We start from the raw sequence: 15,386 nt of genomic DNA on the forward strand, positions 1-15,386 counted from the left end.
TCTTTTTTCTACTTTCATTCCTTTCATCACTTTGCTGCTGTGAAATGTAAATTTCTCCACTGTGAGACTAATAAAGGCAAATCCAATCCAATCCAATATATATACATATATATATATATATATATATATATATATATATATATATATATATATATATATATATACTGCGGCCCACAGTCCATTTTTAATTGGCCCGCAAGAAATTTTATAAACAGAATGGAATATGGCCCGCACTTCAAATTTTGCCCGCACTTCTAAGTTTTAACATTGCTCCACCGAAAAGGCCAAAGAAATTTACCCTTTACTAAACATGGCAGAACCAAAGAAGCGAAAGGTAGAAACTAAGTGCAGAAATTTCAGACAAGGTGGAATAATTAATATTTCTTCAAAGAATTCAAGGGGAAGTGTGTCTGTTTGTTCTGCCCTGAAACTGTGGCAGTGATGAAAGAGAATAATATATGACAAATCTACAGTGTAGAATCTACACTGTAGATTTTGCTGCAGTAGTCTGTGTTGCTTTTGTGTAAGCGGGTTCGGTAAATGATACAACTTCTGGATAGAGTTGAGGTTCTTTATTAGGACGGCTGTGTTGGTTGGAGGGAGAAGGCAATTGACATGTGTGGCTCTCGTAGGCTCTCATCAGACTGACTTGCAGGAGCGCATCCTTTGATCTATACTAGCCAGGCATCACGAGTAGAACTAGAACATGCAAATGTGATTTGCTCATATCATTACATCTCCCTTTCTTAATTGAATTCTTTACTTTGAACAAATGTAATGAATTTAATTAGCTCAGTAATTAGCAATTTTAAACTTGAATAAAGTCTTTCCAAACCTTCCAACAATAAATGAAACATTCACATGATACATTAATTATCACATGATAAATCCATTATTTTTTCCACCACATGATCACTTAGAAAAACATGTTAACTGGTTTCAATCAGTCTCTCAGGTGGTTTCACTTTCCTTGAGGATTTTCGGATATCATGTCCTGGAATTAGAGGTGTTACAACAGTCTCTGTTACAGTCTCTGTTCGTTGACTTGCTATGGTTGGTTCTTTGAGTAGATCTCGGCGGTTTCTTCTTTAAACAGCACCTTCCTCTGTCTGAATGTTGTATGACCTTGGTTGGACCTGACGCAGAAAAGTTCCTTTCTGTGACCATGTGTCTGTTTTGTCTTTGTACCTGATTTGGTCACCGGTGTGTAGTTCAGGTAGGTTCCGTGTTCCTCTGTCATGATAGAACTTTTGTTTTTGTTTCTGTTGTTCTTTGATCTTCCTCACTTTCCCCTTCCTTTGTCTTTAGCAGGTTTTCCAGGACGGGTATGTTGGATCTCAGCACACGCCCATGAGTAGCTGGGCCGGGGACATACCACACTCGAGCGGCGTTGTGCGATACACCAGCAAGCTCTGGTAGAAATACGTTCCACTGTCTGTTGCCTTGTACATCGGCCTTTTCACAGTCTTGACAGAACTTTCCTTGATGGCTCTGTTTAGATCTCTGGGATCCAGGCATATTCTGAGTTTTCCGTTCTTTTTGTCCACGACAACGAGGGAACTCACCCAGTCAGTCGGCTCATCAATTTTCTTTATCACATGACTGCTCTGTCCAATTCTGATTTTAGCTGCTTTTGAAGAGCAAATGGGACTTTCCTGCATGGATGTATCACTGGTGGCACACTCTTGTCCACGCTGTGTGTTCTCCTGGTAGGCAGCCTAACCCTTGAAACAAGTCTTTGTACTGCTCCATCAGTTGATCATATGCTGTCTCTTTTTGTCTATCCACAACAAAAACTCTCTTCACTAGGTGTAGTCTCTCACATGCCGACAATCCTAGTAGACCCTGCAAATCCTTTGGAACTATGATGGAAGATAGCTTATGTAATTGGCCTTTATGTGTCACATTCACAATGCATTTTCCTTTCATTGGTATGACTGAACCCGCATAAGCTGTTACTTTCATATTTGCTTTATGTATTTTTGGTCTCGGCCTGATCTTCATGAAATCAGTCTCTGAAATGACATTCACATTGGCTCCAGTATCCAATTTGAATTTTAGATAAATGTTCTTCACTTTCAGCGTAGTGATCCAATCTCTTTCTTCTCTTTCATCTTTTACAGCATTCACATAAAGTTCCTCCACTTCATAATGATCATCTACTGCATCTACCTTGCCTTTCATGTCTTGGTTCCTGCAGCAACGAGCATAGTGATTTGCTTTGTCGCAGTTTTTACATATTTTCCCATATGCTGGACACTGCTTTGGAGCAGGACAGCCCACCCAGATGCTTTCCTTATCTTGGCTGGCGATTTCAACCATGCCAACCCGAAAAGCATTTTTCCACAACTCCATGGACACATTAACTTTCCGACTAGAGGTAACAACATTCTGGACAATGTCTTCACCACACACAAAAGGAGCCTACAAAGCCTACCCCCTCCCCCACCTAGGAGCTTCGGACCACTCCACTATTATGTTAATGCCCGCATACAGGCCACTTGTGAAAGTCGTCAAACCAGTCAAGAAGCAGATAAGGGTGTGGCCTGATGGGTCGTCAGAGGCACTCAAAGACTGCTTCTCCAACACTGACTGGAACATGTTCAGACAAGCGGCCACCTACAACAACCTCACCGACCTCCAAGAGTACACAGACTCTGTTACCTCCTACATGAGGAAGTGCATGGATGACGTGACTGTCACCAGATCTGTCACCATCCTGTCCAACCAGAAGCCATGGCTGACGGGTGAAGTCCACAGGCTCCTTAGGGCTCGGAACGCTGCATACAAAGCTGGCGATGAGCTGGGCATGAGAACAGCCAGGGCCAACCTGTCACGTGGCATCAGGATGGCCAAGAGACAGCACTCCAGGAGGATCGCCAACCACTTCAGAGACAGCAGAGACACCAGGAACCTGTGGCGTGGGATACAGACCATCACAGACTACAAGCCCTCTCCACAGACCTGTGAGAACTCCACCACTCACACTGGTTGGTTGAACGACTTCTTCGCCCGCTTCGAGGCAGACAACAGCACTCCAGCACAGAAGACCCCACCACCTCCCGGCGAACAGGTGCTGACACTGTCCCAGGACAGCGTGAGGCGATCCCTCAGAGGGACCAACCCACGAAAAGCCCCGGGTCCCGACGGCATTCCTGGCCGTGTTCTGAGAGACTGCGCTGTGGAGCTCACAGATGTCTTCACGGACATCTTCAACACATCTCTGAGCCAGGCTGTTGTGCCCACGTGCCTCAAAGCCACCACCATCATCCCGGTCCCTAAGAAGTCGTCCCCCACCTGCCACAATGACTACCGCCCGGTCGCACTCACTCCCATCCTCATAAAGTGCTTCGAGTGGCTAGTTATGAACCACATCAAGGCTGCCCTCCCCCCCAACCATGACCCCTTCCAGTTTGCATATCGGCCCAACCGCTCTACCGATGATGCCATCTCCACTGCTCTCCACACAGCGCTCACCCACCTGGAGACCAGAGAATCCTACGTCAGAATGCTGTTCATCGACTTCAGCTCAGCATTCAACACAATCATCCCCCAACAGCTCACCGATAAACTGAGCAAACTGGGGATCAGCACCTCCCTGTGCAACTGGCTGCTGGACTTCCTGACGGGGAGACCACAGGCAGTCAGAGTTGGCGACAACACTTCCAGCACCATCACGCTGAACACAGGGGCCCCCCCAGGGGTGTGTGCTGAGCCCCCTCCTCTTCACTCTGCTCACGCACGACTGCTCACCATCATCACCCAGCTCCAACCTCTTCATAAAGTTTGCGGATGACACGACTGTGGTGGGCCTCATCAACAACGACGAGGAGACAGCCTACAGGGACGAGGTCAGCCGCCTGGCCACGTGGTGCAAGGACAACAATCTCCGTCTGAATGTGGAGAAGACGAAGGAGATTGTTGTGGACTTCAGGAGAGTGCGCCCCCAGCATGCTCCACTAACCGTCGACGGGGCTGCAGTGGAGAGAGTGAGCAGCACCAAGTTCCTGGGAGTGCACATATCCGAAGACCTGTCCTGGAGCCACAACACGGCATCAATCACCAAGACATCCCACCAGCGCATGTACTTCCTCCGCAAGCTTAAAAGAGTTGGAGCCCCAAACCCCATCACGACCTCCTTCTACCGCGGTACCATCGAGAGCATCCTGACCAGCTGTATCACCGTGTGTTACGGCGCCTGCACCGTGTCCTGCCGTAAGACTCTGCAGCGCATCGTGAGGACAGCTGAGAAGATCATCGGTGTCTCTCTCCCCCCCCTTCAGGACATCTACAACACCCGCCTCACCCGCAGAGCCATCAGGATCGCTGGCGATCCCACACACCCCTCCCACAGCCTCTTCAGCCTGCTGCCATCGGGTAGGAGACTGCAGAGTCTCCGAGCCAAGACCAGCAGGCTCAAGGACAGTTTCTGCCACCAGGCAGTCCGGAGACTCAACTCCCACCCAGCCCTGCCCACCCTGCCCATTCCCACTGCCACACTCACCGAACTCTGAGGACATGCTTCACGCTGTACTATCATCCTGAACTCAATGTTTTTTTTCTCTCTGCAAGATATCACTTCAACCCTTTCTTCTTGTTTGATTTTGCATTACTACATTACATCACTTTATATATGTCATTACCTCACTTTACATACGACACTACCTCACTTTACATTCAGAAATAACATGTGTAGTCTGTTGTCAATTGTATGTCTTTTTTAGCCACGTTAGCCAACTATTAGTGTCTTGCATGCTGGGTCCGAGAGGACATTAATTTCATCTGTGCTGTATGTCATGCATATTAGCATATTTGACAATAAAGCTTTGACTTTGATAGTCATCACCTTCAGAGCATATCTATTCACTTGCGGGTTGAGTGAACACTGGCGCGTGTGTCTGCCGCTGCTCATCCACAGAAAAACTCATCCTGTGACTGTAAAGTGACCTTGAGAGTTTTGAAAGGCACTTAGAAATGAAATGTATTATTATTATTATTATTATCTCTTACAACCAGGTTAAGACATGGGTGATGGCTCCGTTTCAGGGTTTTAATTGCTTTTGTGATGTTAGTTGCATTGTTGCTAACAAGGCAACGCACTTTGTTTCCCACATCCCACTCTTTGGCCACTTGGAGCTGCTCCTCTGCTAAATTTTCAGAAATGTTTCTGTCACTGAACTCAAACAATCCAGCAGACCACTTTGAAATGTTCAATAAAGTGGCATGTAACTGATATATAGGATGTTGTGATTCGGGATGTCCAGCAGTCAGTTGTTAGACAAACAGCTGTGGCTTTTTTAACCGTTCTTAGACTGCAGCACATTTTTGTCACATATGATTCTGGTATGATTCTTTGAGAAAATGTTTTCAGAATCAGAAAGCATTTAATAGTCCCACAATGTGGACATTTCCTGCTTGGAATTGCATACATTGGGTTGACAGCATGACTATATTTTCTGAATCATTTGTCATCCACAATTGAAAATGGCTTAAAATCACTTGCAATCATTTTACCCAGTTCCTCATCAATTGTGTTCTGTTTAGCTGGGTTGATAGCTTTTTGCATAAAGTGTCTCAAGGAGCTCTGGGTTGTACAACGTGGAAGTTGTGATATTGCAGCAGCAAAATATGCAGGCAGAGACACTCGAAACTTCATTAATAGCAGGTTCCCTTGCTTCTCTTTTTTCTTCAAATTGTATGGATGGGTGGACTGTTATCAGAATCAGAATCAGAATCATCTTTATTGCCAAGTATGTAGAACACACAAGGAATTTGTTTCCGGTAGAACACGCTGCACTAGTATCGTCGTCAAAAAAACTGCTAAGTGGCACTATACAGTTCCATTTTGGCTACTGTTGAAGAGTTCAAAGAGTTCAAAGAGTTAATGGCTTGGGGGAAGAAGCTGTTTAAATGTCTGCTGGATTTGGTGCGCATGGATCGGTAGCGCCTGCCGGAGGGGAGTAGCTGGAAAAGGTGGTGGGCAGGGTGCGGAGGGTCCAGTAGGATTTTCCGCGCCCTTGTTCGGATTCTTGCAGTGTGCAAGTCCTCGAGAGTGGGTAGGGCGGTGCCAATGATTTTTTCCGCCGTCCTAACTGTATGATGATGATGCGCCTGTGCGGGTTGTTTGTGGAGCGTGATTGATAGGATATTTTAACCTTGCAGTCTACACTCTGCCTTTGAACTCCAGTATCAATCAAGTTGAAACGAGTCCAAATGGCACTGTGTTGTCTATCAATTTCCTCACCTTTTCACTTTTGTTTTTTTCTTTGGAGCGCTATCAAGCTCTGTCGTCTCCTTTTTCTGTTTCATGTGCTACTCAGTGTGCTGCTGGTTCTCTAACCCCTCCTCCTTCTCCTCACTGCTGCGTGTCTGTAAGTCACCCCTCACTCCTCTACCACGGATATTGACCAATCAAGTGCGGGTTTAACCGAAGACTGGGGGCGGGGAATAGGGGGAAAATAGTCGGCTCCCATTTCCGGCTCTTTTTTAGGAGCCGATTCTGTTCGTTCACTTCAGGGATCCGGATCTAAGTACCGGATCGTTCGCGAACGACACATCACTAATGCACAGTGTTGTCAATCGAAGTGACTGCTCACTTAACTTCGATTTTGCGAGCGGAGGCTGGCTTGACCGCGATCAACGAAAGTGGCTGCCAGGTCGCACAACAATCGACCGCCGCGATTGCGCATCCTCGGCGCGGCGCGATGTCGTCATCAGCCTACAAATGTCACCTTTCAGGCAACAAGAGCCTCAACGTCAGACGTGAATCATGTGGAAAGTCGGTTGACAATCCACAACCAGGAAGGGTGCTGAAAAGTTGTACAACTTGCCATGTAAAACATAGTTTTCTCTCTACACCACGTGTCTTATTTTTAGGTAGATTTCAACCGATAACATGTTCGGTGGGGACGACGAAGATGGAGATTTCCTGTCACCCACAGGCGGGTGAGTTATGCCTCTCTTTTCGACGATGAAGAATATGTTAGCATTCGAGTTAACCAGCATAAGATCAGTCAGTGTTGATCGATAGCTGAATAATTTAAGCGTTCTGTCATTCAAACAGGCGGCCCGGTAGTCGAGTGGTTAGCACACCGGCTTCACAGTGCCTCCCTTTGTGGAGTTTGCATGCTCTCCCTGGGCCCGAGTGGGTTTTCTCCGGGTCCTCCGGTTTCCTCCCACACTCCAAAAACATGCACGGCAGGCAGATTGACCACTCCAAATTGTCGCGAGGTGTGAGTGTGACTGTTGTATGTCTTTGTGTGCCCTGCGATTTGCTGGCAACCAATTCAGGGAAATGGATGGATGGATTCAAACACGCGCAAATTCATCTCTGATCGCAAAAAAAACTGCAGAAATGGAAGCTTTACGTCCACCCACAGCTCTGCAGCTAACACAGGGTTCGGGAACCTTTTTGACTAAGAGAGCCATAAAAGTAAAATACTTAGAAATGTTTTTCAGCGAGAGCCACACGCACGTCCGCGCGCACACGCGCGGCCACTTTTCAACAAAATATCAGAATGTATTTAAAATAACTTTGTGATAGTACTCACCGTTAACATGAATGGTTTTCAGTTCCTCATGTTTGGTAAAATTCCAGGAAAACGATCGGAATGAAATTCAATTTGCCGGTCCAGAGGCGAAGTTACTGCTAGTTAGCCTGCACACGGCTCATAAGCTTCCACACTTGCTATCTGCATACTTCTCGCAGAAGTATGTCGATGCTAACGTTAACATGGGGCTTGTTAAAATGTCACTGACATTCGACTGTTTCATTGATGGTATTGTTTCATTGCAAATTAGAATCAGAACATTTTCTCTCCTCGCCGTCTTGCTGGAGCTCAAACACTTTGAAAATATTTCAAAAGGAACAGGCCGAGATTCCCCCGTGCACGCCCGCATTCGGTGATCGAAAGCCGGCTTGAAGACTTCCGCAGACGCTCGCTGTCACACTTCCAGGGAGGCTGCGTCACCCCCCAGCTCACTCCCACCCGATGCGGTTCCCCGCACACACACACACCGGTGTATTCACGCTGAAGTGCACTCGTTGGGCTCAGTTAAAAGGGCGTTTACCTGTTTCAACATGACGGCCACTCTCATCCAATCAACATGGCGCTTTCGGCCATTCTAGGTCAGTGTCATCCAATCAAAATTGCGCTTTCCGCCAACTGCAGCGCCAACGGGAAATGAACGGCGAAAAAAAATGACGAAACGAAAAAGTAAATACATATGTTAGTTTTATCGGCGAGCCATATGCAATCATCAAAAGAGCCATATATGGCTCGCGAGCCATAGGTTCCCGACCCCTGTGACGTAGGCTCTCATCAGACTGACTTGCAGAAGCGCATCCTTTGATCTATACTAGCCAGGCATCACCAGTAGAACTAGAACATGCAAATACGATTTGCTCATACCATTACATAGTCATCTGTTATTACGGTCACAATGCAACGTTTGCATTGCTTGCGACAAGCCACTAAGCCCCTTTCATAAGTCTCACGTACAGTAGAGTCATGGTTTAATGTAAATTTACGTTTCGTAGCGTCACATATGTTGTTAGCTTCTTTTGAATCTTTCTTCTTGGCTGAGGTTCTGTGCATCTATTTTGGAAAATGATATGCAAATGCACGACCTTAGAATGCTTGCGAAAGTCCGAAGAAAGAAGCAGGCTTCTGATTGGCTGCCGTGCCGAGTATGCAAATTTCAACTGCAGGTAGCCTATGTCGGTGTGCTCGGCGACGGTACACGTGTATTGTTTGCGCGTGAAGGCGAGCGCGTCAGTGGAGAGTTTGTAGAGCGCGCGGTCAGGACAAACCATCTATGATTTGGCGGAATTTAACACAAGTATGTATTATTGAGCTTGAATATTTCGTTGTGTAATATGTTTTGAATGTTGAAAGTGATTCAATTTTTCAATAAATGTTGATTTATTTAACTTTGCCCCTTTGATGGAAACTTATTAAAAACAGACGCAATCTTGATAAATCACAGTGCATATGTTATTTTAATGTATTTCCATTTCCTCCTCCAAGTATCTGCGAAATAGTATGTAAACGCCATATCTTGCATATTCATTGAGTCAAATTTATTAACTGATCAGGGATATTTTTCACATTTGAAAGACAGTTAATAAATTGGGTTGTAGTGTACTTACTGTGCTATGAGATTTGTACACACTACATTTAAAGGACAACCGGCACCATTTTTTTTGGTTCCCACTGACATCAGAAAAACGTTTTGTAGCATCTAAAATACCCAAAACAGGCAGGCTGATATTTTTAGTTAAATGAAAAACACCAATAAAAATGACATCAAAATGAATCCAGAAATTACCAGTTTCAGAAGGTCCCACCCCTTTGTTCGTGATGTCACGCCAAGACGTCTTGCCTTGCTCGAGAATCAAAACAATGGCTTCAGATTCGGAGAAGATGCTTTCTTGTTACTCATCCAGTTATGAATATGATTCAAATAGTTCTGAAGACGAAAGCATAAATGTTTGCAATTGATTCAAGGAATCCTCCCATATCAATTCGAGCCGTCAATTACACCAATGTAGCACCCAGTAAATGCAGAAGATGGCGCCCAAGCTCCATTGGAAATGGGCAGATTTTTCAGCTGGGAATTTGTGTCAGCGAATATCAAATAGTTGTCTTGGTGCAACACACAACGATTCACCATCGCGTTATTTGTGTTTTCCTTCTAATTTCGCCATCAACATGGATCAACACGAAGTTTTCAGACTAAACAAAGTACCGCAAAATGCATTGTGTGTAGCTTTGTCGGTCATGGGCGATCCAAACGTGACGTCACATGGGGATCGTCATCAACTCGAAAACAAGACTTCATGAATATTCAGCACAAGTCTTAAAACGTAAACTATAGCTATATGCTGTGGAATCTGTAAAATACGCTCAGTCTAAGTCATTTGAAGTGATTTTACAAATTATGGACATAACTTGTCGGGAGGCGTCAGTTGTCCTTTAATGCTTTAGGTTTAGTATTTCCGGCCCAAATGCTCCCTCCAAATGCTCCTGGCCCGGCCCCTCTGTCAAATTTTAGAACCCAATGCGGCCCGCGAGTCAAAAAGTTTGCTCACCCCTGATATACAGTAAAGTCTCGTTATATCGATATTCTCGGGAGTCGGAAAAAATATCGATATAACCGGACTATCGATATATCCGATCCTGCTGCATGTAAATTTTCTCCTTGCATTCATAGAAATAGTATCGTAATAAGCAGTACTATCGATATACCGAGACTTTACTGTATATACATATACACACATATACATACATATATATAAATATATATATACACATATATACATATATACACATGTACATATACATATACACATGTATATGTATGCGAGTCAAAAAGTTTGCCCACCCCTGATATACAGTAAAGTCTCGTTATATCGATTGTCTCGGGAGTCGGAAAAAATATCGATATAACCGGACTATCGATATATCCGATCCTGCTGCATGTAAATTTTCTCCTTGCATTCATAGAAATAGTATCGTAATAAGCAGTACTATCGATATAACCGATATCGATATAACGAGACTTTACTGTATATACATATATATATATATATATATACATATATAAATATATACATATATATATACACATACATACATATATATACACATACATACATATATATATACACATATATACATATATATATATATATATATATATATATATATATATATAAATCCTCGTCTCACCCACCATGGGTGGTGTCTGTCCCCATTTCAGCTCGGGTCCTCTACCAGAGGCCAGGAAGCTTGAGGGTTCTGCGCAGTATCCGTGCTGTTCCCAGCACTGCGCTTTTCTGGACCGAGATATCCGATGTTGTTCCCGGGATCTGTTGCAACCACTCGTCGAGTTTGGGGGTCACTGCCCCAAGTGCTCCGACCACCACAGGCACGACTGTCACCTTTACCTTCCAGGCTCTCTCCAGCTCCTCTCTGAGCCCTTGGTATTTCTCGATTTTCTCATGTTCCTTCTTTCTGATGTTCCCATCACTCGGGACCGCTACATCCACGACAACGGCTTTCCTTCCCCCTTTATCTATGACCACGATATCTGGTTGGTTGGCCATTACCATCTTGTCAGTCTGTATCTGGAAGTCCCACAGGATTTTTGCTCGGTCATTCTCCACCACCTTGGGAGGTGTTTCCCATTTTGACCTTGGGGTTTCCAGTCCATACTCCGCACAGATGTTTCGGTAGACTATGCCAGCCACCTGGTTATGGCGCTCCATGTAGGCTTTCCCTGCCAGCATCTTACACCCTGCAGTTACGTGTTGGATTGTCTCAGGTGCCTCTTTGCACAACCTACACCTTGGGTCTTGTCTGGTGTGGTATATCCTTGCCTCTATGGCTCTGGTGTTCAGGGCCTGTTCTTGGGCAGCCAGGATGAGTGCCTCTGTGCTGTCCTTTAGGCCAGCCCTCTCTAGCCACTGATAGGACTTCTTGAGATCAGCCACTTCTGCTATGGTTCGGTGGTACATCCCGTGTAGGGGCTTTTCCTCCCATGATTGTCCCTCTTCCAGCACCTCATCCTCTGTTCCCCATTGACTGAGACATTCTCTGAGTACATCATCCGTTGGAGCCTTCTCTTTGATGTATTCATGGAGCTTGGATGTTTCATCCTGGACAGTGGCTCTCACACTCACTAGTCCCCGGCCTCCTTCCTTACGGCTTGTGTACAGTCTCAGGGTGCTGGACTTGGGATGGAACCCTCCGTGCATGGTGAGGAGTTTTCGGGTCTTAACATCCGTGGTCTGAATCTCTTCCTTTGGCCACCTTATTATTCCTGCAGGGTATCTGATCACTGGCAGGGCATAGCTGTTTATTGCCCGGGTCTTGTTCTTGCCATTGAGCTGGCTTCTGAGGACTTGCCTCACCCGCTGGAGGTATTTGGTCGTAGCCGCTTTCCTTGTTGCTAATTCGAGGTTGCCATTGGCCTGTGGTATACCGAGGTACTTGTAGCTGTTTTCAATGTCTGCTATTGTTCCTTCAGGGAGTGAGACCCCTTCAGTGTGAACTACCTTGCCCCTCTTAGTCACCATCCGACTACATTTCTCCAGCCCGAATGACATTCCGATATCACTGCTGTAGATCCTGGTTGTGTGGATCAGGGAGTCTATGTCCCTTTCGCTCTTAGCATACAGCTTGATATCATCCATGTAGAGGAGGTGACTGATCGTAGCTCCATTTCTGAGGCGGTATCCATAGCCTGTCTTGGCGATTATCTGGCTGAGGGGGTTCAGTCCTATGCAGAACAGCAGTGGGGAGAGTGCATCACCTTGGTATATGCCACATTTGATGGACACTTGCGTTAGTGGCTTGCCATTGGCTTCAAGTGTGGTTTTCCACATCCTCATCGAGTTTGCAACGAAGGCTCTCAGGGTCCTGTTGACCTTATACAACTCCAAGCATTCATTGATCCATGTGTGTGGCATCGAGTCATATGCTTTCTTGTAATCAATCCAGGCTGTGCACAGGTTGGTATGTCGGGACCTGCAGTCTTGAGCGACTGTTCTGTCAACCAGCAGCTGATGTTTGGCACCTCTAGTATCTCTACTAATGCCTTTCTGTGCTTTGCTCATGTATTGATCCATGTGTCCACTTATCTTAGCCGCAATGATGCCTGACATGAGCTTCCATGTTGTGGAGAGACAGGTTATTGGCCGATAGTTGGAAGGAACTGCACCCTTTGAGGAATCCTTCATGATCAGGATTGTTCGCCCTTCGGTTAGCCATCCTGGGTGAGTCCCATCCATCAGCAGCTGGTTCATTTGTGCTGCTAGGCGCTCGTGGAGAGCTGTGAGTTTCTTTAGCCAGTAGGTGTGGACCATATCCGGGCCTGGTGCCGTCCAGTTTTTCATACCTGAGACTCTTCCTTGTATATCTGCCGCTGTGATGGTAACTGGGTTCTGTTCAGGGAGGTTGCTGTGCTCCTCTTTCAGAGTCACCAGCCATTGTGCACTGCTGTTATGTGCGCCCTCCTTCTCCCATATGCCTTTCCAGTATCTTTCAGTTTCCAGCCTTGGAGGGTCTGCTCTGCTGTTAGAACCCTGCCACTGAGCGTACACTTTCGCAGGTTGTGTTGCGAACAGCCTGTTTATTCTTCTGGCCTCATTCTCTTTCGTGTACCTCTTTAGGCGACTGGCCAAGGCCTGGAGCCTTTGTTTGGCAGTTTCGAGTGCTTCAGGTATGGTTATCTGCATGTACCTCTTGGGTATTGGCCTTTTATTCACACCTCTCTGGGTCTCCGTCAATTGACTCACATCTTTCCGAGCCGCCTTGATCTTGGCCTCCAACCGTCTTTTCCATGGTGGGTAATGAATCTCGTGGCTCTCATGGTTGCTCTTGTAGCCAAGCATGTCTAGGATCACTGATGCTGAGGTGTATATCAGCTCATTGGTTTCCGTGATCGTTCCGGTCGGGATCGTTCTCAGTGCTGCATTCACAGTTTCCATGAGACTTTCAGGTGGTACTTCACATAGCCGTTGTAATCGGTGCCTTCGTTGCCCAGTTTTCATTCTTGCCATGATCTTATCTCTCAGGTCATTTGCTGCCTCGCTCAGCATTTCATTTATTGGGGCTGGCTTCCCAATCTCATTATTCATTGGGGCTTGCCTCCCAATCTCTGGTTGAACCTCTTCCTGTGATGTGGCAGCCTGGGGCCCTTCACCTCGGAATTTGTGTTGTACCTCATCAATCTCAAGTTGTGATAGCAATTGCCGTTTGTGGATATTGGAACACTGAGCTACTAGTTGTTTCGTGGTCAATCGTGACTGTGGGTTTCGAAGTAACCATTCCGCCCCCATTCTCCGCATGTAACCCCTCTGACTAGGGTTGCTTGAGTAGTAGCATTCCAACAGAGCCATGTTATCGCATCTCGTCCATCTCCGCTTTGTTCCAGTAGCCCATTTTTCATCAGGGTGCTCTGGTTCCCCAGCACCTGACGCAGACCTTGTTTGGCCGGGCGACGTCTGAGCCGGCATGTCATTCCATTTATTGTCTCTCATCATTGTATGAGGTAGGCATTAGCGTGAAGGGTCTTGCCCAAGGACCCACACTGGATGATGTCATTGTGCTCATTTCTGCTCATTTTCTCTGCCACAAGTGAGATTCGAACCCTCGTCTCCCATATGCCAAACCGATGCCTTATCAACTGAGCTATCCAGCCGCCATATATATATATATATACATACATATATACATATATATACATATATATACATATATATATATATATATATATATATATATATGTATATACATACACATATATATATATATATATATATACACATACATATATATATATATATATATATATATATATATATATATATATATATATGTATATATATATACATACATATATATATATATATATATATATATATATATATACATACATATACATATATATATATATATACATACATATACATATATATATATATATATATATATATATATATATATATATATATATATATACATACATATATATATATATATATATATATATACACATATATACATAGATATATATACATACATACATATATACACAATATATATATATGTGTGTAACATCCGATTTACGACCGGCCCGAGTTACGACCACCTGTACTTACGACCACGACCGCCAGACCTTTTTTTTTTCTTCTGCGGCTGTCACCCCTAAAGCCAGCAACGCGACAGAGACAGAGGTCCGTGCAGGATGATTTATTAAGCTCCAACACAAAGCGCTGGTCCCAAAAAGAGAAACAGGGGATTAATCAAAAATAAAGAATACCAAAAACAACAAGTGTGGGGGAGCAATGGGAAACCCGACAATGGTGAGAAGCAACTCGCACACGGCGGTGCAGACAGCTCGCATGCGTGGGAAGCCGTGCGTAGCCGACACAGTAATAAAGATCTCTAATACGAAATCTAAAATCATTAAAATGACACTAAAAGTTACAAGAATTATAAATGAACTATCAACATTTTGCGATATAATAGTATTCAATAGAAAACGTCGCTTAAAAACAACAGATTGACATCGTATACTATCCTGTCGTATAGGAGGTGCCAGCATCTCATCATTTGTTATGATCACGTGATAGCCTTGCGTCAGCCATTTTGAATGCTTTTCGATTTACGACTTACGACCATTTTGTCGGAACGAAACCCGGTCGTAACTCGGATGTTACCTGGATATTTATATGTGTGTGTGTGTGTGTGTGCGCGCGCGCATGTAAACTTACCTGTGAAAAGGCTATTTGGATGTTCAGGTTTTCTGACAGATTTGACGCTTTACATCTCCATGTGAAAAAAAAAACAGTCAATCATTCTTGAGATTTTGATTTG

The sequence above is a fragment of the Hippocampus bargibanti genome, linkage group LG04 (genome assembly GCF_051943395.1).
Source record: "Hippocampus bargibanti isolate YZ-2025 linkage group LG04, ASM5194339v1, whole genome shotgun sequence".
NCBI classification, from domain to species: Eukaryota; Metazoa; Chordata; class Actinopteri; order Syngnathiformes; family Syngnathidae; genus Hippocampus; species Hippocampus bargibanti.